Genomic DNA, 26,771 nt, shown 5'->3' with positions numbered 1-26,771 from the left:
TAGAGAGGTGTATAGTTGCTAAGGAGGTGGGATTTGTAATGCCTACAGTTTATGGTGGTTTCCTGTTTTTTGTTTAGTAATTTGTCTCTGTCTTTAAAATTATAGATAAGGAGTTTCTCGTTTAGGCACAAACCCTAACCTCACTAACTACCCACTATCTACATCTAACCCAAAATAATATTACACCAACCATTAAATGGGAAATCCTTAGAAAATCTAGCACATGTAAATCCCTAAACTCCCCATGTTTCCTCTGCCTAGACGAGAAACTCCTTATCTCCAGTTTTAAAGACAGAGACAAATTACTAAACAAAAAACAGGAAACCACCATAAACTGTAGGCATTACAAATCTCACCTCCTTAGCAACTATACACTTCTAGTGTGTGTGTGTGTGTGTATATATAGGTTACTCATCGAAGTTAAGTGACGTTAAGCTTGGTCAGTACTAAGATGGGTGACCGTTTAGGAATGTCAAGTGCTATATGTGCACTCCACTTATCTTGGCATTGTTTCCAGTCCTTCTCTTTGCCATTAGAATCAAGCAATGCCGCATTAGACAATTTCCAACAACACCTACTCTGAATCAGAGTATGTGTGGTTGGAGATTGTGCAACCCTTGCTTCACAATTTCACATGGAGCCATCTTTACTGATATGCCATATTGGAAATATGCCAGTATGTTTGCTAAGTTACTAATTTAAAAAGTGTTTGTTTTTTTCCTATTTTATATGTGGCACTAAATTTATTTTAATACCAATGCGTTCAGCATGTCATAATGTTTTTTTTTTTTGTTTTTTTTTAATGCAATTTTTCTAATTGCATGTCACCATTCTGATAAAATTATCAGATTGGGAAACTTCGTCATTATTGTTGTAACTTACTCAGTGTTCTCACACCAGCCGTTTATTTATCTTATGTTGTATTAGTTTTTTGTACCGAATACAAAGCAAGAAGATTACAATTTGTAAAAAAAAACACTTTCATGAATCAATGAAATTTTTGCTAAAGAATTTTTTTTTGGGGGGGGGGGGGGTTCTGTAAATTAAATAATGGAAACTTTCTATAATAAATATTTTATGGAATATCAACACCTTTTTGAGGGGTCATTCAATTCTCAAACAATATTTATTGTAAATGATTAATCAAACAAAAGTTTGTTTTTTTGTTGATTTTTACAAGGCAGTCACCACTTATGAAGGCCCGAATGCCACTCGAGGATAAGGGTTAATCAATGTAAGGTGGTAATGCAGTAATCGTAAATGGTGTAAGTTGATTATTTAAAGGGGCGGTTCAACAAGACTGGTTACATTAGACTGGAACGCTACGAAATTGTAATCAGCCGGGAAACATAAGTTATAGTCAGGGATTTCCCCCAATGAAAAACTGCTGCATTTTTCTTAACTGCAATTTCTGAATGGCATCTTTCTTTAGTATACACATAAGTCAAGTAAGTCGAATCATTTTTTTATTCATAGTTGGAGGGCGCCAACAGTATGAGTGCAATTGCACGACTAATTACAAAGGGTGCGATAGAATATGAACACTGTATAGTCGATTCCATATTGTAAAACGATATCCATTGAGCCGATGAAGCACCCTTGCTGTGTACCTGAAGACAGAACTTTACGGAACGCGTTTCCTTTTAATGTTGAACACCTGAAGAAGAAATAAAAAAAAAAGTTTCGAATTGATTATTTGAAATATGGTAGTGCTAAAAATAAAATATAAATAGATTAGTTCAATCATCTGAAGAAATGGAGGATGGATTGATGAAAATTCTTGAAGCCTTTGAATCTTTCGCATTGGCTCCTGTTAGGAAAACGACAGTGATATATTTAAAAAAAAAAAAAAAAAGGAAAAATACTTTTTTCATTGCTTGTTGGCATCAACCTGGCAGCAGCAGCTCCATTACTTCAAAGCCAACGTCTGTTTGTATTCATAAACCATTAAATCGTATGGCATATGCCTTATCATTCACGACACACACTTCACTCCTGTTATTTGATATTCAAATAAATTTTGATAGAAACATGGTTTTCAAAGAAGCTCATATCACTTCTCTTCGGTACATGTCTATAAAGAATATGCAGGTAAAAATTGATTTAGAATCCGACTTAATAATAAAAAAAAAAAGAAAATAGACATCTTTCTAATGTATATACTCTTCAATGTATGGAGATGTCGTATTTCGAAAATCGCATAAATTGATCAAGTATTTTTTTTAATTTAACAAATTAAATTTTATGACTAACGAGACGGGAGCCGCCATGTTGTTTTGAAATGTGCTAAAATTTAAAGGCGACAATCCAATTCGACTATTGAGATTTTGTTTGTATTCAAAATAGGTATAACTTTTTAATCGTTGAAAGTCGTAAATTTTTATTTTATTAGTTTTAAAAAAAATTACTTCATTTTATGTGTTTTTTGGAATATAACATCTTCGTTCTGTGACGGGTATGTGCATCATAAAGATTTTTCTGTTTTTTTTTTTTTTTGTTTTTTGTTTTTTTAATTATGTCAGATCCTAAATCGGAACCAAAAACTATCTACATCCCAAAATTAGGAAGAATTATTGAGTATAATCGCTAAATCGCTAAATCTCATTATATAAAAGGAACTTTGTGTTTGTCGGTAAGTTCGTCCCTTATGGACTTGAAAACGGCTGGGTCGATTTTTATGAAATTTCACACAAAGGTGCTTTATGTGCCTGGCAGTGTTCTTAGACAGGTTTTGTGTTGGAATGCCTTCGATAAGTATCAATAATCAAAATAATCCAATGAAAGAAGGAACACCTTACACAGCCTAACATAAGTGCATTTGGAAAGTTTTATTACCACAAAAGCTGAAAGGCCCGATATATAAAATCAATAATAGGTTCTTTGATATGACGAGCATATTTGAGACGAATATTTCTCGATTATTAAAATTCAAGTTACTTATAATCTTATAGTAAAAATAGTCTGTCACCGAAAATAGTAACCTAACTGGAAGTAACCTGTAAAAAGACTATTGATGATATCAAGAGAAAGAATTGTACGTTTATAAAGAAAAAAGATTAAATTTTATTTATATCTAAATTTCAACAACAGGCTTCCTCATCCCCCCTGCCCCCAAAAAGTTAGAAGTTTAAATTGAAGGAAATTCTATTATATTTATTTTCACACACTAAACTCGCTTGTTCGTGATACCTTTAGAGAAAGCAAGTTCAAACCAATCAGGAAGTACATCTTTGACTGTTCATAAAAAATTCATTTCAACAGCTAACACATTGAATCTTCTTGATATGATTCATTGCACAGTAAAGATCAAGCTAGAACTCAGATTTGAACCATGCTGTAAATACAGAACACATGACTTGATAATAATAGGTTAAAATTTAATTCAATAACGTTTTCAACTTGGAAGTTTGGAGAAAGACAACCCAATGTTAAATCCACCATATTTACAAGTGGCTCTTTTTCTTGGAGATGAGATTGTTGTTTTTAACGTTAACCCAACTTGAAGTAACCTGGAGAAAGAAAACAATTAATGATACCAAGAAAAAGAATTGTACATTTATTCAGAGAAAATCTTAAATTTTATTTATCAAAATATCCTCCTTGTTTAAACTGAAGAAAATTTTATTACATTTATCCATTTTTGTACACTAAACTTGCTGGTTTTTGATACCTTTGCAGAAAGCCAATCAGGATGAATTCCTCACTAGATAAAACACCTATTAGAAGTGATTCCTTTTAATTAAGTGAACATAAGTTGCTATTTTCCCTATAAGTTAGAGCATTGTGGTTTCATGCCTTTCCAAATAATATCCATACGTAAAGAATCACTGTATTTGACCATATTTAAATTTTGTGTAGCTGATTACACAGTCTGTGTTGGCATCTATTCCTCCTAGTGCTACCAGATCAGGCTGTCTGGAGATACTGGCTTCTTGACCTAAAGCTTCCCAAACATTGATGTTATTATTTTTTCCTTTCTCCTTGTCAATATGCACAATATTGTGCATATTGAGAAACAAATTAAAAAATAAATGGTCCGTCACTGAAAATACTAATCTAATTTGTAGTGATCTGGGGGTGGATGGGCGGAGATTAATGACACTAAGAGAAAGTACTGTACATTCATAAAGAGAAAAGATTGAATTTTGTTTCCATCCAAATTTTATTAAAATAATCCTAAAAAAATAAACGAGTTATCACAAATTGAAATTGAAGAGAATTTCACTAGGTTTAGCCATTTTCACACACTCTCTGCTTTGTAATACTTATTTAAATGTTCTATTTTTAGATTAATAAGGATATACATGTTTTTTTTTTTGTGTGTGTGTGTGTTTTTTTTTTTTTTTTTTTAGCTGACTTATTCATTATATATTCATGTTCACTGATTGGTTCTGATAGAAATCCCTAATTTAATTATCTTGACTATTGTTCGATTTGCATATAGGTTTTATTTTTAGTCATCAGGTGGTTGTCGGCGTCGCGTTAATTATGCAGGAATTGACGCATTTAGTCTTCATGCATTTCTTCCTCGAAATGTTAAATAACCCCACCAAAATTATTTCGCATTTTCTACTTTTCTCATTGATTATTATGACTATCCAGCATTGCCCGGTGGCATGGATAACAAAACATAGATGAGTTTTATTATTTGGATTATTCAGACTACTGTTCTCATCTTCATTTTCTTATTTTCACAATGTTTCAGAGGATGTAACCTGTAACCTTCTTCAGATCAATCTTGTCGAACTCTGGAATCTGTGCGGAATTTAGAACATGATTTTTTTATTTAATCCACGGAGGGAGCATGCTCTCGTTCCATCAGCCATAACCTGGTAGAACTCTTAAGTGATTCGGAATTGTAGTCTGAATATCACTCAAACTGAGGATTGAACCTGAAAATTCCAGAAGAGTGTCACTTACGACCAAAATTTGCCTAGTAATTTATCCATTACGCCATGGGTATTGGTAACCTTAAACCTATTCTTGTTTTTAGCTATACAATCTTACTAATCACCATAGATTATTACTTATGACTATATATATATATATATATATATATATATATATCTATACACCTATAAAACTGAGTTTTTTGTCACACTGACATTGATATTTAAAGCCTACTTTTCTATGAAAACATTAAAATGAACTTGATATACTCTGTTATGGATATGCGAGCTACTGCATAAAGGTTAACTAATGTGCATATTTCTTTGAAAAAAAACTTTCATTAATTATTAGTTTTTATGGTCCCTTATTAGATAATTGGTCTCATTTAACTATTACGCTCAATTGTATTGTTGCATATTTTCTACATTGTGCATAATTGTGTAGCATTTAGGATGAAAAAGTTTTAGTGCGCGCACACACATACGCACACACCCATATGTGTAAAGTGATCTTATGTGTATGGAATGATTGCTACCAAACTTCTGTCAATTTTTGGTCTACAAAGTTAAAACTTGATATATAGCGGATTTGGATCTGTGGAGCAAATTTGATTTGGGTTTTTAGGCAGTAAAAATAGCTATTAATGAGTCAAAAGTAAAAAAAAAAAAATTGAACTTGGTAGGAATAAGTCGACTAAATCTGTTACTTCTATGCATGTGAAAATATACATTTATATGTTAAAGTCGCTTAATTTTTAACTTGTCTTATCCATTTGTTGGTAGCTCAGAAAGTAACGGCTAAGACTGGAGTGCTAAATGTTTTGGTTTCGATTCTAGCTAATGGCACTCAAGTAATCTTTTTTTTAACTTTTGAAATCACTATTACATATTCAATACAATATAATGATCAATAGATCATTGATTCTTTAATAATATGAAATCTGACTAAATTACAATATTAGATTCAAGCATATTTTACAACTGGGTAATGCCAGGCAACTTGCTAATATATATATATATATATTAAAAGTAATCTTGTCTGTGTGTGTATACGCATGCAGAACGATCTCTACTAAACTACTCTGTCAATTTTGATATATGAGCTATTCAGACCCGTGAAACAAATTCGCTTTGGTTTTTAGCTGGGGTGGGGTAAGGAAGCTAAGAGGCCAAAATTGAAAATTTGGAACTTAGCAGGTGTAAGTCGACTAAACGTGTATCTCTTATGCATGCACAAATATGTATTCATACATTTAAGTAGGTAAATTTGTAAAGCTTTGATATGCATGTGGCCCTAGTTCAGATGGTATCGAAATATATATATATATATATATATATATATATATATATATATATATATTAATGGTGACTTTATCTACACTCCACAAATTGGAACCTCACAGCTAGATACAGTTTCATATCTTACTCAGAAGAAATTCTATTTAACAGATTCTATAACTTTTGGTCAAAAGCAGTGTTAGGTATGACCTTAAAATACATCTGATGGTGATGGCCTCAATTTGAACAAGTTGAACCAATTGTATATAAAACATATCCCGTCTCAACAGAAAATCATCCAATTACAAGAATTGAGCAAAATGACACCACCATAGTTAGCAGAGTGCGCGACTGTGTGTAGAATTCATCTTTAGAGGATTGATTCTATGATAATACATACGTAATGTACATAAATGAAAATATCATGCTTAAGTATATCGTATGACTGGGCAACGCCGGGCATCCAGCTAGTTCTTTATAAAGATCAATGTCATACGTAACACTGAATTATTTAAAAGTCACTTTGTGTATGTGTGTGAGTTCCTTCCTCATAGGTTCCGAAACAGTTGACCAATCTTTTACAGATTTCACGCAAAAGTAATTTATATGTCTGGCAGTGTTGTTAGATATGTCTTGTAGAGAAATTCATCTGACAAGTATCGAAAATCGAAAACATCCAATCTTAAAAATAGTCTTTTTAATCTTATAGATAAAAGAAGAATTTTTACAAGGGAATATTTTATATTATGCCAACCAAGCGAAATTATAAAATTATTTCCCTTGGCCGGTGTAATGTAAACTATTCTCCTGTAAAAATTCTTCCTTTTATCATTAAGAGAAGAAAGGCCGTTTAAGATTGTTAAACCCGAATACCAGCTGATGTGATGTTGTAAACAAACACAGACAAAATTTTATGAACGACATTATTTAAAAAAAAATTTTTTTTTTTTTTTTACAAATTAGTTAACCAGACAAATTATTTCTCGTAGCATATAACAATAAATAGAGGATGATTCTATAATAATACATATGCAATCTGCATAAATTAAGATATCATGTTTAAGCTTATTGTACGGCCGGGCAACGCCGAGCGTCTTGCTAGTTTATAACTAAAGAAGACTGACTTTTATAATGAGGACATACTAATTGAAGTACACAAAATGCAAGGGATATAACTCTGATCCGAATCTCTTTGTTCCAAGGGAGATAACTTTGGGGTAAAGTTTTATTTTCTTATAAAAATATTTAATTTTTTAAATTGAAGGTTTCGTCCAACACAACAAATCAAACAATCATATAGAAATTAATGTCTTTTCAAAAGATACATTTAAAAATACATAACTTATTTATATTTTGTATAAGGAACTTTTTAAACTGACACGTGACAAACCCCTTTTAATTTGATTTGGAAATGACGAATATGAAAAATGGATTGAATAAGAATGATGCTGACTAGATAAAACATTGGCTATATATTTACAACTAAAAAAGAATTAAGATGTATAAACTGAAAGTTGCTGTACGACATGTCCTATCCAAAATGTCAGCTGCTCTGTAATGCAAGAGACATATCTTAAAGAGATTTTGAGCAGAGTTAAGGTAGACAACGTTTGGATAAAAGTTATTTCAATATATACATATTTAATTATTTTCTAGATGGAATCTGTTTCATCTAACAGACATGGCAGATGAAGAGCAGGAGAGGAGGGAGCATTAAGTTTATTTAAAAACTGATTATGTTGCATTGCTCACATAAATATCTACATTCATAACTATTATATTTACCGAATAATTATATTTTATGTTCTCCCTTGCAATTATCTTTCTCTCTTCGTCACATCATTAAGCTGAGTTAATATCAAGAATTGAGCAAAATGACACCACCATAGTTAGCAGAGTGCGCGACTGTGTGTAGAATTCATCTTTAGAACAAAACGACTTTTTTCCTCCCATTTTCTCACCATTCTTTGAGATGTTTGCAACAAGTAATGAGAACATCTCAAGATTATTTTTTGCTGGGTTCCTAGTCTGTTTCTTTTGTTCTTCAAAAACATTTATTACTTTGTAATTATTACATTGTAATTATTTCTTTGTCCTTTTCTGCACTTCACTCTGCCTCCTGATTCGCCATAAACCTGTTTCTACACCCGTTTTTATTAGATCACTGAAGTTAAGCAATGTTGAGTCTGATCAGTACCAGATGAGTGACCATTTGGGAATACCAGGTGTTTTATGTGGGAGGACGTCAACATCTCCTCACAAAAACTAATATAATTAAAATCATCTACTATGATCAGGATGAATCTAATAATCTCTAGAAACTTCTCCCTTCGGAAGAAGTCATTTCAACCCACCGAGAGTTAGTGCTGCCTGTGAGAGGATATCGACACCTCTCCGCAAAAATTGCAAAACCCAACATCATCTCCGCTGACCAGGATATGGATGTGACTGATAACCACTAGGGAATTTAAGTTTCCCTAGAAACTTCCTCCTTTAAGAATGACGCTGGTTCATCTCACCCAGGTTGAATGTTGTACAAGGAATTGACCAGTGACATCACCCTTTAATTGCCATTAGTCCCAGGTCCAATTTTATCCAAAGTGGGAGTACCTGTCAGTGTCCCATCTTTTGTTAAATAAAAGTTATCATTTAGGGATTATTTATGACAAAGGGATAAATAAATATATAACACAATTACATTTATACACCTGTTCTCATTAGTTCACTAAAGTTAAGTGATTGAGATATATATATATATATATATATATATATATATATATATATATATAAGTAGTAGTGTTCGTATGTGTGTCTGTGTGTACAACTTTCCTACAGTACACCAATAGACCGATAAAGACCAAACTTGACATGATGATGGTACACCATCTAGAGATGATACACGCTATTTTTTCAAGGTCAATGTCATAGCCTATATATATATATATATATATATATATATATATATATAGCGAGAGAGAGAGAGAGAGGCTTAAAACTATATTAAAAAACTTATTTAATTTTTATATTTTTTATCATTCATTAGAAAACTATTTAGTCAGTAAGTCATTTAATCATTGCATCAACTTGCTCTCTCGAATTCGCAATAATCCAAATGTTAATTTAAGGAATCATCAGTTGTTTACCATGAACCACTGTATGTATATATATGTGTGTGTGTGTGTGTATATATATATATATATATATATATATATATATATATATATATATAATGTATACTCTGCTATGGCCTACACCACTGGACCGATCCTGACCAAACCTGACATAGTGATGGTCTCTCACCTAGAGATGGTGCACACCATTTTTCAACTACTACTTGGACTAAGTTTAATTTAGTTTTATACAAAGGGGCACAAAGGAAGTGACGAACCTTTTATGAAAATTCAAACACCTCCTGATTTATATGGAACTTATCAAGATATCAGACATCAATTAATATTTATTCCTCCAATTTAAATTTCTTTGGTGTATTTTAAAGGAATTTTCCATCTATTTCCATATTCAGAGGTGTCGTTTCTTTCTTTTCATACCGATTCATACATTTTTATTTTCTCTTTTAAACTTTCTAGATTGAGACGTTTTCTTTTTTAACTTCATCGATCTAGATCTATTTTATATGAATATCAGTGTGAATACAGAAGGCTATTTTTGTTTCATTTTTGTAAACTTGTTTACTTAATAAAAACTTATGAATTCCGAAAGGGTATAGTTACCATAAAAATATCCATTCTATTTTTGTAAATGCTATCTTTCCCTCTCCTTTTCTTTCAAAAACTGATTTCCTTGTTCATTGCTTGTTCATTGCTTGTTCATTGCTTGGTCATTGTTGAATATCTAATATTTCCAAGTGTGTGGCTCGTTTTATTGGAACGCTTGCTAGGATTCGTTTGACTTAGTTTTCTAAAATGGCCGGAGGTTGAGTTATTTGGTTTGTTTATTTAACCTTTCTTTTTATGTGACTTTGATTTAATGATTCTTTGCCAGGAGTTTATAGTTTTGAAACATCCTTAGGCATATTTCTATCACGATTGTTTGCACAAAATCTCCATTGTTAAACACGTCTGTCGTCTCAAATCTTTTCTTTATTTCTTTGTCTTTCATTCTTGTCTACTATTGAGTCGTTTTTTTTTTCTCCAGCCAACCAAACTTTGCACAGAAGGTAAAATCGAGCTGACAATAGTTAGCTCGAATGAAAGAACTCGTCACTATCAACCATTATGTTGTTTCCTAAAATACATATGGACAGTCAACATGCAAGGAGAAGTGGGCGTCATCACTTAAAATCTAGCGATATGACCGAAAGTACTCACAATCAGTTGTCCTGAATCGAATACAGTCTAATTGTTTGCATTAAAGAATCTACGATTAAATAGCGATTAAGTTAGCTAATTTGAATTTTGACAAGGATCACACGGAGTGTATGATAATCCAGATCTGTATAATAAAATCGTTCTCGGCGTTGAATGAAAGATGGGTTGAAGGAAGTGGCAGAGGCCAAACACCATAGACAAAACAGAACTAATAAAGAATAACGTTACATTTTTGAACCAGAGAAAAAAATCAAGGTTTTTCAGATCAATCTCTTATGGAAACGAGGCACTGTACATATACATGTATTTATAGAATATATACACACTGAAAACTCTAGATACGAAACACTCGGCTTATGATATTTTCAGCTTCCGAAATGTGATGTGAAATTTTTTTTGTCTCTGCATATGAAAATATTTCAGGATATAAAAGATATAAATTATAGAAAGATTCTCGTAGAGTGGCTTATAGAACATTAAAAGGTAAACAGAAACAAGCTTGCTTGGATCGTTTCTTCTCAAAGTAAGCCAAGATGAAAGTCAAAGTGACTCGAATAAACAGGAAGGGGTAAGAAAGTGATGTAAATTAGCAACATTTAAAAAATTTAAGGCTCTACATTTTCGTATTATTTAAAAAAAAAATTATTACATTATGTTCTAATATCTACTTCATTTACAGCTATTAACAGTTACGTACTGTTTGGCTCCTGTTTGATTTTTGTCCTTCCCTTATAAAATTTAATGAGTGTTTTCATAAGGCTTGGAATGGATGAGGCGATTTTTATATAAAACGCCTTTCTGTATATAAAATATTCAAGATACATAAGCCAAGCCGGAACCAATTAATTTAGTATCTAAAGGTTCCACTATATATATTATACTAGCAGCTCAGCCTGGCTTTGCTCGGGCCCTATGTACTGTTCATAACTTTATGTGCATATATATATATATATATATATATATATATATATATATATATATATATATATATGTATATATATATATATATTAAAATGTTTGACTCATGTCCAGGTAACCTACATCTAAAATTTCACATGTTTAGACCCAAAATTGGCAGAGAAATTTGGTAGTCTGCAAAGATCAACTCTTTCAACTTTGACCTTTTGGCAGCCAAATTTTCGCCCCAAAACTGATTAAAAAGCTTTCATGTCTGAATACGCTTTATATAAAATTTCAAATGTTTAGCCCCAAAATTGGCTGAATCGTTTGCTAGAGATAACAAAGATCAAATCTTTTTAACTTTGATCTCTTGGCAGCCAAATTTTTTTGGGAAAAAAAAAACGATTAAAAAGTTTGCCCTATGTCTGAATATACTTTATGTAAAATTTCAAATGTTCAGATCAAAAATTGGCTGAGTAATTTGGTAGAGACCACAAAAGTCAAAAAATATTTTAACTTTGAACCCAATTTTGACTCCTTAACATTTATTGTTTTGGGCTCAAATCAAATTAAAATTTCGATCCATGTCCAAGAAACCTACATCTAAAATTTCAAGTGTTTAGACCCAAAATTGGCGGAGGAGTTTAGTAGAGTTTTCAAAGGTCAAATCGTTGAACTTTGACCCCTTGACAGCCAAATTTCTGGCCGAAAACCGATTAAAAAGATTTTCCCAAATATCAATACCCCTTATGTCAAATCTCGAGTCTGAAGACTGAAAATTGACGGAGTAATTTGGTAGGGAAATGTACACACACACAGACAATTTCACTTTTATAGATATACTAGCATTTCAGCCTGGCGTTGCCCAGGTGTTTGGGGTGTATGTTGAGCAAAAAAAAAAAAAAGCGTTCAATTTTTTTTTAACTTTGACCCCTTAACATTTATTGCTTGGGCTCAAATCAAGTTATTAAATTAAATCCATGTCCAAGGAACTTATATCTAAAATTTCAAGTGTTTAGACCCAAAATTGTCGGAAGAGTTTGGTAGAATTCTCAAAAGTCAAATCGTTGAACTTTGACCCCTTGACAGCCAAATTTCTGGCCGAAAATCGATCAAAGATTTTCCCAAATCTCAGTACCCTGTGTATCAAATTTCGAGTCTGTAGACTTAAAATTGACGAAGTTATTGCGAAGGGAAATGTGTACATACACACTTTTATAGATATACTAGCAGGGGTGCCCGGCGTTGCTCGGGTGTTTGGAGGTGTATGCTGTGCAAAAAAAGCAAAAAAACAAAAAAAAATGGTTAATTTTTAAAACTTTGACCCCTATTATGACCCCTTAAAATTTATTGTTTCGGGCTCAAATCACTTTATTAAGTTAGATCCATGTTCAAGGAACCTATATCTAAAATTTCAAGTGTCTAGACCCAAAATTGTCGGAGGAGTTCAGTAGAGTTCTTAAAGGTCAAATCGTTGAAATTTGACCCCTTAACAGCCAAATTTCTGGCTGACACCCGTCACATCGATTTTCCCAAATCTCAGTACCCGGTATTTCAAATTTCGAGTCTATAGACTAAAAATTGACAGAGTTATTGCGTAGGGAAATGTACACAGACACACAGACAGACAGACACGTTCACTTTTATAGATATATAGATAGATATATTATGCATATTGTATATTCAGTTCACTTGTATCTGATTTATCATGCTGTGCAACTATCAAAGAAATTAATTTCCTCTGAATCAATAGTGCTCAATACAGAAAGAGCCACACAATTAAGTGCGCAAATTAGTTTCTCATAATCATAAAACAAATCATTTCTTCTGTCGCATTTTTTAACTCGATTATTCTGCATCAATACAATTGCATCGAATGAAAATAATTCCTAATCAATATTACATTGATCAAACCGATATTATTGATCCACACAGTTACATTCAATATTCCTATTTACTTGCCTCCACACAGTGGAAAAGTTGATTTCTAATGTGAGGGACATCCAGCTCCACATAAAGGGGCCCTCTGGATTGCAACAAAAAGAAAATTTGTCTAAGTCTAGAAGGATTTCTTCATTAACCAAAGACAGAATAGAATAATTGTAGAATCAGGGCATATACTACACTTTGTTCCTAGCCAAAAGGCCAAGTCTAGAGATTTACTTGCTGCCCACTTCAGCAAGATGTGACACAAGGTCGGAAGGTGTGGATATCAGTGCCGGGAATCCAGCTAGTTTATTATATTACTTGTATTATTATGCAGCTAGTTTATTATATTACTTGTATTATTATACAGCTAGTTTATTATATTACTTGTATTATTATACAGCTAGTTTATCATATTACTTGTATTATTATACAGCTAGTTTATTATATTACTTGTATTATTATACAGATAGTTTATTATATTACTTGTATTATTATACAGCTAGTTTATTATATTACTTGTATTATTATACAGCTAGTTTATTGTAATACTTGTATTATTATACAGCTAGTTTATTATATTTGTATTATTATGCAGCTAGTTTATTTATATTACTTGTATTATTATACAGCTAGTTTATTATATTACTTGTATTATTATACAGCTAGTTTATTATATTACTTGTATTATTATACAGCTAGTTTATTATATTACTTGTATTATTATACAGCTAGTTTATTATATTACTTGTATTATTATACAACTAGCTTATTATATTACTTGTATTATTATACAACTAGCTTATTATATTACTTGTATTATTATACAACTAGCTTATTATATTACTTGTATTATTATACAACTAGCTTATTATATTATTTATATTATGCAGCTAGTTTATTTTATTTCTTGTATTATTATACTGCTAGTTTAATTTATTTCTTGTATTATTATACAGCTAGTTTATTATATTACTTGTATTATTATACAGCTAGTTTATTACTTGTATTATTATACAGCTAGTTTATTATATTACTTGTATTATTATACAGCTAGTTTATTATATTACTTGTATTATTATACAGCTAGTTTATTGTATTACTTGTATTATTATACAGCTAGTTTATTATATTTGTATTATTATGCAGCTAGTTTATTTATATTACTTGTATTATTATACAGCTAGTTTATTATATTACTTGTATTATTATACAGCTAGTTTATTATATTACTTGTATTATTATACAACTAGCTTATTATATTACTTGTATTATTATACAACTAGCTTATTATATTATTTGTATTATGCAGCTAGTTTATTTTATTTCTTGTATTATTATACTGCTAGTTTAATTTTTTTCTTGTATTATTATACAGCTAGTTTATTATATTACTTGTATTATTATACAGCTAGTTTATTACTTGTATTATTATACAGCTAGTTTATTACTTGTATTATTATACAGCTAGTTTATTATATTACTTGTATTATTATACAGCTAGTTTATTATATTACTTGTATTATTATACAGCTAGTTTATTATATTACTTGTATTATTATACAGCTAGTTTATTATATTACTTGTATTATTATACAGCTAGTTTATTATATTACTTGTATTATTATACAGCTAGTTTATTATATTACTTGTATTATTATACAGCTAGTTTATTATATTACTTGTATTATTATACAGCTAGTTTATTATATTACTTGTATTATTATACAGCTAGTTTATTATATTACTTGTATTATTATACAGCTAGTTTATTATATTACTTGTATTATTATACAGCTAGTTTATTATATTACTTGTATTAATTGAACTACTGTTCTCATCTTGAATGTTTTTGCAACGTTTCATCCAATGTAATCTACAGCTGCATCTTATTGAACTTTCAAACTTGTACAAAATGGCAAACAGAACCATTTATTTTATCATGTGAAAAGTTTTCTGGTTTCGTCAATTATAAATTACTTAAGACATCTTACCCGGTCATGGCTGATTGAACAAAAGCAAACTACACTCGTGGATGTTACAAGAAATTATGAGAAAAAAAAAACATAAAGGGGGAGGGATTTGATGAGCGAAATATATATATATATATATATATATATATATATATATATATATATATATATATATATATATATATTTTAAATTTGAATAATTTAACCTTTTTTTTTAAATATAACTCAATCCCAGAGCTAATATATATATTTTTGCATGTATTATGTGTCACTAAAGTATTTAGGAAAAGGCGTTAGGAAAATAAACCGTGATGAATTCTGTGTAATAGGTGCATTAATTAAATAATGAATTTTAAATTCAATAACTGTTGTAGTGCTCCTCCCTATAGATAATAATGAACTTTTCCACTTACTATAAAGACTGGAAGAATATGTCTCTCGGCAGTTATGCTCGAGTCTTGCACTTGTGGCAGTCGGACTGACGTATACCCACATTCTTCATTTGTTGTATTTGCTTTTCTCTTCAATATATTTTGTTTACCCTAATTACCGAGTTGTTTTTCTTTCGGATCTTTAAAGGTTCGCAACAATGACTTATTTAGAATTTTGCAGTTTAAAGGCTACTTTTGCTTTGTGGGGACAAATTCTGTATTATATAAATGTATAACAATGTATAACAATCATCTACCGGGTCAGAACATAGAAAAAGTAAACTGTTATTATAGTTGACAAAGGTCGAAATGTTATCCAAGTATTCACTATCGCCATCTTTGCAGAATTATATGCTTTTTGTTTACCATGTTTCTTCATATCGTATTTGCATATATACAGTGACTTGAATGAATTAATAAATAGGTTTCGTATTCGAAGGAAATTTTGAATTTAATATTGCCTTTTAAAGGTGTTATTAATGGGGGTGTTGACATATCATAATTATTAATGTCTTGCAGAAGATTAGGCCCGAAGATGAATATAAAATCAAACTTAATTTATACCCCCCCCCCCGACCGTTGCAGATTGTTTTCATATTGGCATATCATATGAATGTGTGTGCGTGTAACACATGAATGACAGAAATTAATGGAAGGAATGAGAATACTCACAGTTGATTTGACGTAGATATTTTATTTACAAGGAGGCAACGCATAGAATTATACAAATTACATCTACCAGTCTTAGTCCGATATTTCTTGAGTTTGTATATCACAACTATCACAGGCAGAAATAATATGCGTTTATATCCATCTTTATTTACCCGGATTCAAAATCATCCTTTTAATGGGGTCTGCCAATGTCTATCTCGTCTCATTCTCATGTCTCTATAGAGATAAAAGGAAAGCGGTAACTCCACCTTGAGCATGTCTTCTATCACCCTAACAAAAGGATATCCTGATTTTGCATAGAGAAATTGATATTGAATGAATTCAACATTTTTCACAATTATTTTCTTTTCTTTTTTTTTTTTTTTTTTACTACTTATAACTAATACTTCATATTTACCTCCTCTCCAGGGGAGGTTAGACACAAGATCAGGTGTGGTTTTGAAAAGCTTGCTCACTAGAATAAGTGCACTCTAGTCTACAAAGATTGCTTGAATAGCCTCCATCAGTATTTCTACATTTTAATTGATTAGCAATAAACTAACCTCTTTCTCTAAAGGAAAAGATAAAACCTGGGAGAGTGGGCCTCTTAGGACTGTACAGAACCCTACCTCCGCCCGACAACAGCAAAGCCACCTTTGAACTGATTTGCATTCTAAAATGCAACATAAGGAGTGAGAAAGGGAGATGGAGGCAGAGGGAAGAGAGAGATATGAACAGTATATATATATATATATTTTTTTTTTCTTTCTTCACATTTTAGACAAGCAGTATATCCATATGTATGAACTAATTTAATGCATAATTTAATAGCCAAGAGAGGCACTGATAAAAGAATCATGTTCAAACATAAACCATTATTTATTGCCATTAGATTCACACCATTCCTTCTTGAATGGAGGTCAGGTGTTAGGAAAGAGAAAATGGAGTCAGCAATATTGCAGCAGGAGAAGAGGAAGGATGCTTTAAAAATGGTCAAGTTATTTGGACAGCAGAGGTCAAGTTTAAAACTCCATATGATGACCATAGCCTACAAATATGTTTGAGCAGCCCCTATCGGTATTCCTCTTAGGTAATTAACAATAAACTAACCACTCCTCAAGAAGGTAAAGGCTTGGTTGAGTGGATCTCCTAGAACAGAACCTACCTAGACCCAACAGCAACAAAGCCACTCTTAGACAGATCTGTATCATAATTCTATGATACATACTGCTTCGTTGCATCCTAATGACCAAAGGAAATAATCAAGCCATGATCATGATTTTTTTTTTTTTTAATTTTTTTGTATTTTTTATTTTGGCGAATGCCTATATTTTTTTTTCTTTATCATCTTATGCATAATTTGCAACCCATAATGAAAATATTATCTTTATTTGATTTGGCTATTCTTCAGAGACTATCAAACATCAATAAAAAAAAAAACAAATCATAGCCCACTAGAATAAGCGTAGTTTGGGCATACAAAAAATGCCCGAGCAATCTTTTTGATATTCCCTAGTAAAGGTACTTCAGATGATTAACAATAAACTAACCCCTTGAGTGAGTGAACCTCCTAGGACAGAATAGAACTATATCCCAGCCTAACAGCCACCAAACTATTGTCTGACTGATTTGTTAATTCTAACACATCATACAAGTTATTTTTAGTTTTTTTTTTTTGTTTTTTTTAAGCTGCGCACAACACAACCACATATACTGGAGGAAGCAGGTTGGGAATTCATCTCAAATTTAATTTTTAAAAAAAATTTTTATGTTTATTTTGATTTTTTTTTACATTGGCTTCTTACATCCCAGATTATATAAATGGATGAGTTTCTTCCCTTTGCAGATTTCCCATGTTCTAGTTGTGTAGGTTATTAGAATCCATTTGAATAATACACTATTTGCCCACACAAAAAGAAAGAAAAGATAGGGATGAATGGCATTACTAACCAGCAGAACATCATCACTGTCCACTGAGGGAAGAGTCTACCGGACATGTGTACATAATGAGATGATGTATGGAAGTGAAACCTGGCGAGTGATATGAGAATGATACAATGAATGTATAGTGAGTCTTAAAGACCGGCTTAGATCTGATGAACTCAGAGAAAGATTAAATTTAGACAATATATAGAAATGTGTGCAGAAAGGTAGTATGGCCATGTTGAAAGAATAGATGAGAGGTCTTGGGTTAGAATATGTAGAACGGATGAATTCATTATATGGTCATAAATGCGACATTCACCCTGGGTTAGTCAGGACGGCTCTTTCCAACAAGTTCATTATATCTGGAACACTGGCTGATCAGGCACGGTGATCCAAGGCTGCTTCTGTTATGAATGCAAGCCATGCATTTGGGTGTCATTAAAAGGTGTGGCCAAACCAATGAAGGGGTCTGGCAAGGAGGGATTTTTGAAGGGAGTAGATCTTGCAGCGAGTGTGACTTGTACTGTTGAGATAAATTTTTGCCAGCAAACACGGAGGATGCGACATAGGTGGTGATGGCCGAATACCTTCAGTTTGCCTAGATCATTCGCCTACAGAACTCTTTATTTAATCAGCAGGCGTAGAATACTCTCGTTCATTAGCCATGACTGGATAGAAACAGTTCACAATTGTATTTTTAGTAATCAACCATACTGAGGACTGAACCTTTTCAGCATTCAGATGAGTGTCACTTGGTACGGTATTTTTACGTAGTACTTTATTCATTACGTCACAGGTACTTGCAAATAATAAAGTGTTGCATTCAAAATTCTATACAGATTCTTCATTTGAAAGAAAGCCCCCCCCTCCCCGAGTTTAACAGAAAAATTGCCCCAAGTTTGACAAGACGAACCTGAAGGTTGGAAGAATAACACTCAAACACTCGAAATGAGAGCAATAGTCTGAATAATCCAAATAATACTAAAGGAAGGTTTTGTTTGAAAGCAAATATCCAGAATTAGTTGTAATGCTGCTAATCACTTAAAAACGTGTCACCCTGCGAGTTAAGGAGTTTGAATGGAAGAAAATCCATTATGCACAAGTGAAATCAGCTGTCCTATCAACAAGTAAATGACATTCTGCAAACATCTTTCGGCTGCTCTGAATGTGGCCGGATTTTCTATTAATAAAGTCGGCTCAGAATGGTAAGATTCATAAATATTAGATGCCCAATCTTATTCACTTCAATCTTTTTAAATTCTCCACCCTTCATCCATCTACTGTCAGGAAGTCTCAAAAGAAATTTAAAAAAAAATGTATGGAAAACAATTAACTTTCAAGCAGTCAAGATAAATTCTATATCTTTACAAAGGCACAATTAGCCCATGTATGGAGTATTGTTGCAACATCTGGGCTGGAGCTTCTACCGCTAATCTCTCCCTCTTAGTCAGGGTTCAAAAAAGAGCATCAAATCTAATGGGTCCCTCACTGTAAGCTAAGCTCCAACCTCTGTCCCATCACTGCAATATCGTATTCCTGTGTCTGTTTTACAAGTACTTTAATAGAATTTGCTTCGATGAACTCGTAGAACTTATGCCTCCTCAACTAGCCCAACAAGTAGTAAAACCACTTCATTCACTGTTGAGGTTCCTAGATGCCGGAAAGCCTTATACTTTAATAGTTTCTTTTTTCAGACCGCTAAACTTTGGAATTCCCTTCCTATTTCCTGCTTCCCTGACTACTAACCTGCTGAAGTTTAAATATAATGTGAATAGACATTTCATTACTCAATGGTATTCTCCTAGCAATCCTGGTCTACCTCAGTTTTAAAAATATCAATGTCGTATAAGTGCTCAACTGAAGCCCAAGTCTGACAGTGGGAGGGGATGATAGTGAGTTATTTGTACTGGCAACGAACAAGGGTTTGTCTTTGTTTGGCATACAGGATATTAATACGAGAGAAAATATTTTCCCACTGTAAAAATAATTTGCTAGTATGTCTTGTATAGAAAATAAACAATTCCTGGTGTGAATAAAACCTGATCGTCTCCTTTAGAAACAGAGGTTGATTTTAACTGAGGAGCATAAATGCCAACGATTGAAAGGCCAAGAAGTTGTGAGTAATCAAATTTGCATGGGCGTATGCAAATTTTATTTCTGAAACACCCGGAAGAACTTTGGTGAATATAAAAGCAAAAAAAAAAAAAACTTTCTGAAAAAGAAGCAAAATAAGGAAGCATCACAGTGTGACAGGTCGCCTATTGCTTGCTATGTTGTTCAACTAGGGGAAGAGTCTATCAGACGTGTGTATGTAGGGTGTCATTTGGAACTGAAATGAAAGTTGAAGACAGAAATTATGACAATAATGTTAGTTTGGTGCAAAAATAATGTTGTTTTTTGACGTTCAACTTCAAAAGATCATAACTCCTTTCATAATAAACTTTTTTAATTGAAACCATTAGAATCGACATATTTTTGCTAACAAGAAACAAGTTTATTTATCCCATTAACATAGAAATCCGGGGTTCTGGAAGCGATGAAGTCATTGAAGGCTGATTCGGTATCATCTCGACTTTTTCATGCAGGAAGTTGTCGAGATGTTTGAAAAAATGATAATCGGTAGGCAAGAGGTCCGGTGAATATGGCAGATAAAACAGTCTCGTAGTCCAATTCATTCAGCATCAGTTGAGCCACATGTGGGCAACCGTTGTCATGGAGGAGAATTGGTCCCTTCATATTGACCAATCTCGAGCACATATGTTGGAGCCTCCGGTGCATTTCGTCAATTTGTCGACAGTACTTCTCTGCCATGATTGTTTTGCCCAGATTCAAACAGTCACCATAACCTTTTTTTTTTTATGCAATTTCGGCTTCGGGAAGTGTTGTGGAGTTTCTCCAGCATCCAACCACTGTGCTAAACGTCGCTGGTTGTCATAGAGGATCCGCTTCTCATCATAATCCGCTCGAGAAATGGGTTGTTTTTGTTGCGCAGAAGGAGCATAGAAGACACCTTAAAACAACGGGGTTTTTTTTTTTTTGATTATCGTTCAGTTCATGCGGCACCCATTTATCCAACTTTTTTTTTACTTCCCTATTTGCTTTAGATGGTGAATGACTGTTAAATGGTCAACCTCGAGTTTAATAGCAACTTCTCGTGTGGTTTTGCGAGGATCAGCTTCAATTAAGGCTTTCAAATATTCGTTATTGATTGCAGTCAGCTGGCTGCGACCATCTTCATCTTCAAGACTCTCGTCACCATTATGAAATTTCTTGAACCACCTTGTGCCACACGTTCGTTAGTGGTTCCTGGACCAAATACATTATTTATATCACTAGCTATCTCGGCAGTTTTTTGGCCTAGTTTAACCTGGAACAAGAAAATCGTGTGGATTTGAATTTTGTCCATGTTGTCGAAAAGCCTGCAAAAAAATGAATGAAGAGATTGACAACAGTAACGAATAACACGATTTGATAGAGCCAAAAACACACTTCAAAATGATATATAACATGGCTGTATATATATCAATGAATTAATTCAGAAATCATATATAAAAGTAACGTATGTGTGTTTTTGCACCAACCTAATGCAATGGATGTGTTATGTGAGTTTTAAGGATAGGCTTAGAGCTTTTGATCTTAGAGGAAGATTAAATCTGGACAGTATATAGAGGTATGTGCAAAACAGGAGATTTTGATGGTTTGGTCAGCTTGAAAGAAGGAAAGCTAAGAAAATGGGAGGCAGTGATAATCATGGATTTGTGAGAAAGAGATATAAATAAATATGTCACTCAAATTAATTTAAGTGAAATAGTATATCGTCTTTTTTTAGTTTCAATCAACCATCACTTTTTACCTTGAAGTGGTATTTTTATTTTTATTTAGCTCCTAGTATCAAGTGGCTTCATTCCTTGTCTTGAGCAGTTTTCATTAAAATCATTTACAAAATAAATACACTGTTTTACCATTTAAATACTGACAGTGCTACTCTATTTAGGTTCAAAGCCGTCTTGAACAAACATTTAGACGGTATATATTTTTTTTTTTTGCCAATGAAATTGATTGATTGATATCTGATTTGATGTATAATAATAAATAATAAATGTAAACAGGTTGAATGCTGCATGTTTAGTGGGCACATGGATGCAATGCATGCAAACAATAGCTTGAGAAATATTTAGCTCAGAGAAAATAGACAACCTAAGAGATCAGCTCATTTAAAATGTCTCATGCTGTAATTGTGAGTTCTTGAGACTTTACAAAAGTTATGATGATACCAGATGGTGAGCCCCTTAGTACATTTATATGTCCAATGATAAAACAGATCATGATTTTCAAGTAGGCTGGCTCTGTGATCTATCCCAAATTACACCAATATCTATATATGTTCCAGCAGGATGAGGAGAGAGGATTCGTTGGTTTTTGCTTAGCGCCTTTGTGGACGGACTGTGTTTGGTTGAGAAGAACGTTTGTCCATTTTTACAAATTTGCTGTTTTCTGAAGAAGCCGAATGTCATAGTAATCTCAAAATAAAACATTGTTGCTTGTTTTTAATTTGAGATTTCGTTTTGGAGAAAATCTTTTTGTTATAGCAGCGACAGAAACCACATGATTGATGCTACGGCCAGTGGCCAAATCAAGCACCAAATTTGGATGAACAAACAAAACGAGTCGATGTTCCCTGTATTGTCATCGCACACTGATGCAGGTTTACACAAGGGAATGTTATAGATGCTATTTATTGCGTTTACATGTTTAGTGATATCATCTGACAGAAATAATTTTTTTTTTTATCCCAAACACATTTGTTATTCAAATAATGTTTCGATTATTTGGATATTTTGAACCACTGTTCTCGGATTGAGTGTTATTTTCAGAACATTTCGGTCAATGTAACCTCTAATCTTCTTCAGGTGTATGTTGTCTAATTCGGGGAATCTTTCTATCAAACTCTGGAACCTGTATTGAATTTCGAATGGGACCTTTTATTTATCTATGGAAGGTAGCATGCTTTTGTTTCATCAGCCATGACTGAGTAGAAGTCCTAAGTAATTCACAATTGTATTTTGCATGCCACCTGCACTGAGGATTGAAACCTCAACCCCCAGAAGAGTTGAACTTTGACTTTTAATTCACTTTATATAACTTTTGAAAGTTTAATCCTCAAAACTGAATTTTACCAAATACTTTATCCACCATGTCGCAGGTCCTTGTAAAAGTACAATCTTCTGGAGGTTGAAGGTTCAATCCCCAGTGTCGGTGACACTCAAAATACAACTGCAAATTACTTAAGATCTCTACCCAGTCATGGCTGATGGAACAAGGGCATACTACCTTCGTGGATTAAATAAAGGTTCTATTCAAAATTCCATGCAGATTTTAGAGTTCGAAAAGATACAGCAGACGAAGGTCATGGGTTACATCGACCAAAATGTTGTGCAAATAACGCTCAAGGTGAGAACAGTAGATGCGAATAATTGATCCCTATCTCAAAAATTCACAAACGAAATAACGTTTCATTGTTAATAGGATTTGGTTTAATGTTCTCATACGAATGTGTTATGTCAGCTCAAATTAAGTTTTCAAAAAAAAATTATTGACGTGCTCGTTTTCAAGTGTCGACATTTAGAAGTCTGTAACCAGACAAAAGAGCAAAATGGACAAATAAATAGCCAGCCAACCTTCGTTTTGTAAATGAGAGCATGGGCATATTGATCATACATTCAAAATGCTGTAGATATAAATTCAGCTCCATGCTAGAGGTATTAGATCTACTACAGCTATTGTAATATACTATAGCTCTGGTGTGTGTGTGTGTGTGTATATATATATATATATATATATATATATAACTACTTCATTTACTCGCATAAAATTAATATACAAAAGTATAAATTTATGTGTAAAATTTAAGTATTTACTTCAAAAGTGCTCAATACATAGGTAGAGCTAGGCATAAGCCTGAAGAATCCTAGAGTGGATGAAATGCGGAATATCCAGTGTAGCTTAATCGCCATATATATTTTATAAATTACTATATATATTTATATATATATATATATATATATATATATATATATAAAGCAATCAGTAAAGATTAGATTTAGAAGCGAAAATGTGCTGTATATTTAGAGAAAATATAAATATTAATATTTATATAGTAATCCCAACCAAATAAGCTCAATACAACTAAGATAGGAAATAGAGCTTGTTATTGAAGAATAAAAATTTAAGCCTATAAAAATATATTTTATAATACAAGGGGCATGCAATAAGTAATGCCCCTGACCCACTTCCCATAGCAGTAGAGCAACGAAACTTGGCACAGTTATTAGTCTTTCTCTACATAGGAACCACCCGGAGTTATGTATTTCTCCCATCGTTTGATGCAACTCTGGAGATCGTTTTTGTAGAACACCCCAGGTTGGTCTTCCAACCACGACGTGACTTCAGAAATCAAGGCTGCATCATCTGGGAAACGCTTCCCTTTCAAAAACAACTTGATGGCTTCTGATCTGGAGACATGCGAGTTGTGGACTGAAGTGTTGTCCTGCAGGAGGAGGGTAACTTTGCTGATCTTGCCCCGTCTCTTGATTTTGATAGCTTCCCTTAATTTCCTCAAAAGTGAAGCATAATAGGCTCCTGTAATTGTAGTACCCTTTGCCAGGAAATCTGTCATCACTACTCTGTCCTGATCCCAGAAGACTGTGAGCATGACCATGCAAGCGAAGGGCTGCACCCTTGCCTTCTTTGGAGATGGTGAGTCCAAGTGCTTTCACTGCATTGACTTGGCTTTGATCTCTGAATCATAGTGATGGCACCAGGTTTCATGCTGTGTAATCAGTCTTTTGAAAAACTTTGACTCATCTTCTTGGCGCATCTCCAAATTCATCTTTGAGCACTCAACGCGTTCTCGCTTCTGGAATGATGTGAGCAACCTAGGAATCCATCTAGTAGACACCTTATGCATATGCAAATGGTCATGAATGATACTTTCTACAGACCCTGTACTAATCTTGACATCTTGGGCTATTTGGCGAATAGTAATGCGCCAATCTTCCAAAATGGCAGCCTCAACTTGATGGACAGATGTCTCATCAATGACAGAATGGGACGACCAGGTCTGGGAGCTGTTTCCACAGACTTCCGGCCATGTTTGAATTCATAATGCCAGCATTTTACAAGGTCATATGATGAGGCATTATCACCATAAGTGTCTTTCATTTCATCAAAAGTCTCCTGTGGTGTGCATCCTTTCAAATACAAAAACCGGATCACTGCTCGACATTCAACGGGCTCCATTTCACACCTGACTCAGTTCAAACACCTGTAAAACAGAAACCACAATTAGTTCAGAGCTGTAATTTGTCACATAACCTGTAGAGATATAAATCATTGCACATGCAAAATTTCAGCTAGATAAGACAACTGAAAGTGGGTCAGGGGCATTACTTATTGCACGCCCCTCGTAATTTATTGTTCGACAGGATACTCAAATAAGATATATTAATTTCCTTAGTTCATGGAATTTCAAAGCAATGCATACTTCTCATCATAGGAAAGATATTAGCAAATAAAAGAACGCATTTCTTTGAAACTCTGCAAATTAAGGAAATTTCAATACATCTTATTTGAGTATCCTGTTGAACAATAAATTCATGTAAAATATATTTTTACAGTCTAAATTTTTATTCTTATATATAAGGCACTTTGTGTCTGTGAGTGAGTTCGTTGATGTCATAAAACGAAATAACCAAACCAAACCAAACCAAACCAAACCAAACCAAACCAGTCATTTTTTGTGTGTGTGTGTGGAAGCTTGGGCTTTGTTCTTATCAGTAAAAACATATTTCTATTCATTTTCTTAAAAAAAAAAATATCTGTATCTCCCGCCTCTTCCCCGAATCATACCCCAGTCTGACAAATGCAAGGCCATCCCCTACTTAAAAAATGCCCTCCCTCCCTGACTGCCACACTGATTGTCGCAGACGTATCATTGATTGGTATGAATGCAGTTAGTGCATGACATGAAGAAAAGGATAAAAAAAAGATGAGGACGAAATTTAAAATGATAATATGCTATATATATGTGGGGATCCAAAGAAAGCCACTAAGACACTCGAAGTTATTACTCAACAATGGAATAAGCATTAAAAAAAAATTGGCGCTTTTACACTGTTAGGGTAAAATTTCGGAAACCGTAATACTGACTTTCACATGAAAACAATGGTATCTAAATATTCCTCATATTTTTAAGATGATTATATCCAAAAATTATGAAAATCGATAAAGTAGAAAATTATTTATCAAAGAAAATAAATAATAGAATTTGATGGAAACGATCGTAAGATACGAGAGAGTTCAAAAAGGGAGGTAATTTTCCGTTTCGATTTAAACGCGATGGCAATTTTTCACCTGTTACACTGATTAGAGTCTTTTTTTTTTGTTTTTTTTTAATAATTCAGTAATATT

At 32.9% G+C, this 26,771-nt stretch overlaps 1 protein-coding gene across 1 annotated transcript in view; it reads left to right on the top strand.

Annotated features, from left to right (window-relative positions):
- Positions 1 to 26,771, top strand: part of LOC145239767 (uncharacterized) — a 759,337-nt gene that overhangs the window by 642,727 nt on the left and 89,839 nt on the right. The gene's annotated exons all lie outside the window — the stretch shown is intronic.

Source organism: Euprymna scolopes, chromosome 19, assembly GCF_053919585.1.
Source record: "Euprymna scolopes isolate OS-2025 chromosome 19, ASM5391958v1, whole genome shotgun sequence".
NCBI lineage: Eukaryota > Metazoa > Mollusca > Cephalopoda > Sepiida > Sepiolidae > Euprymna > Euprymna scolopes.
Note: the sequence above shows the minus strand (reverse complement) of the source record. Positions and strands in the feature narration are given on the sequence as shown.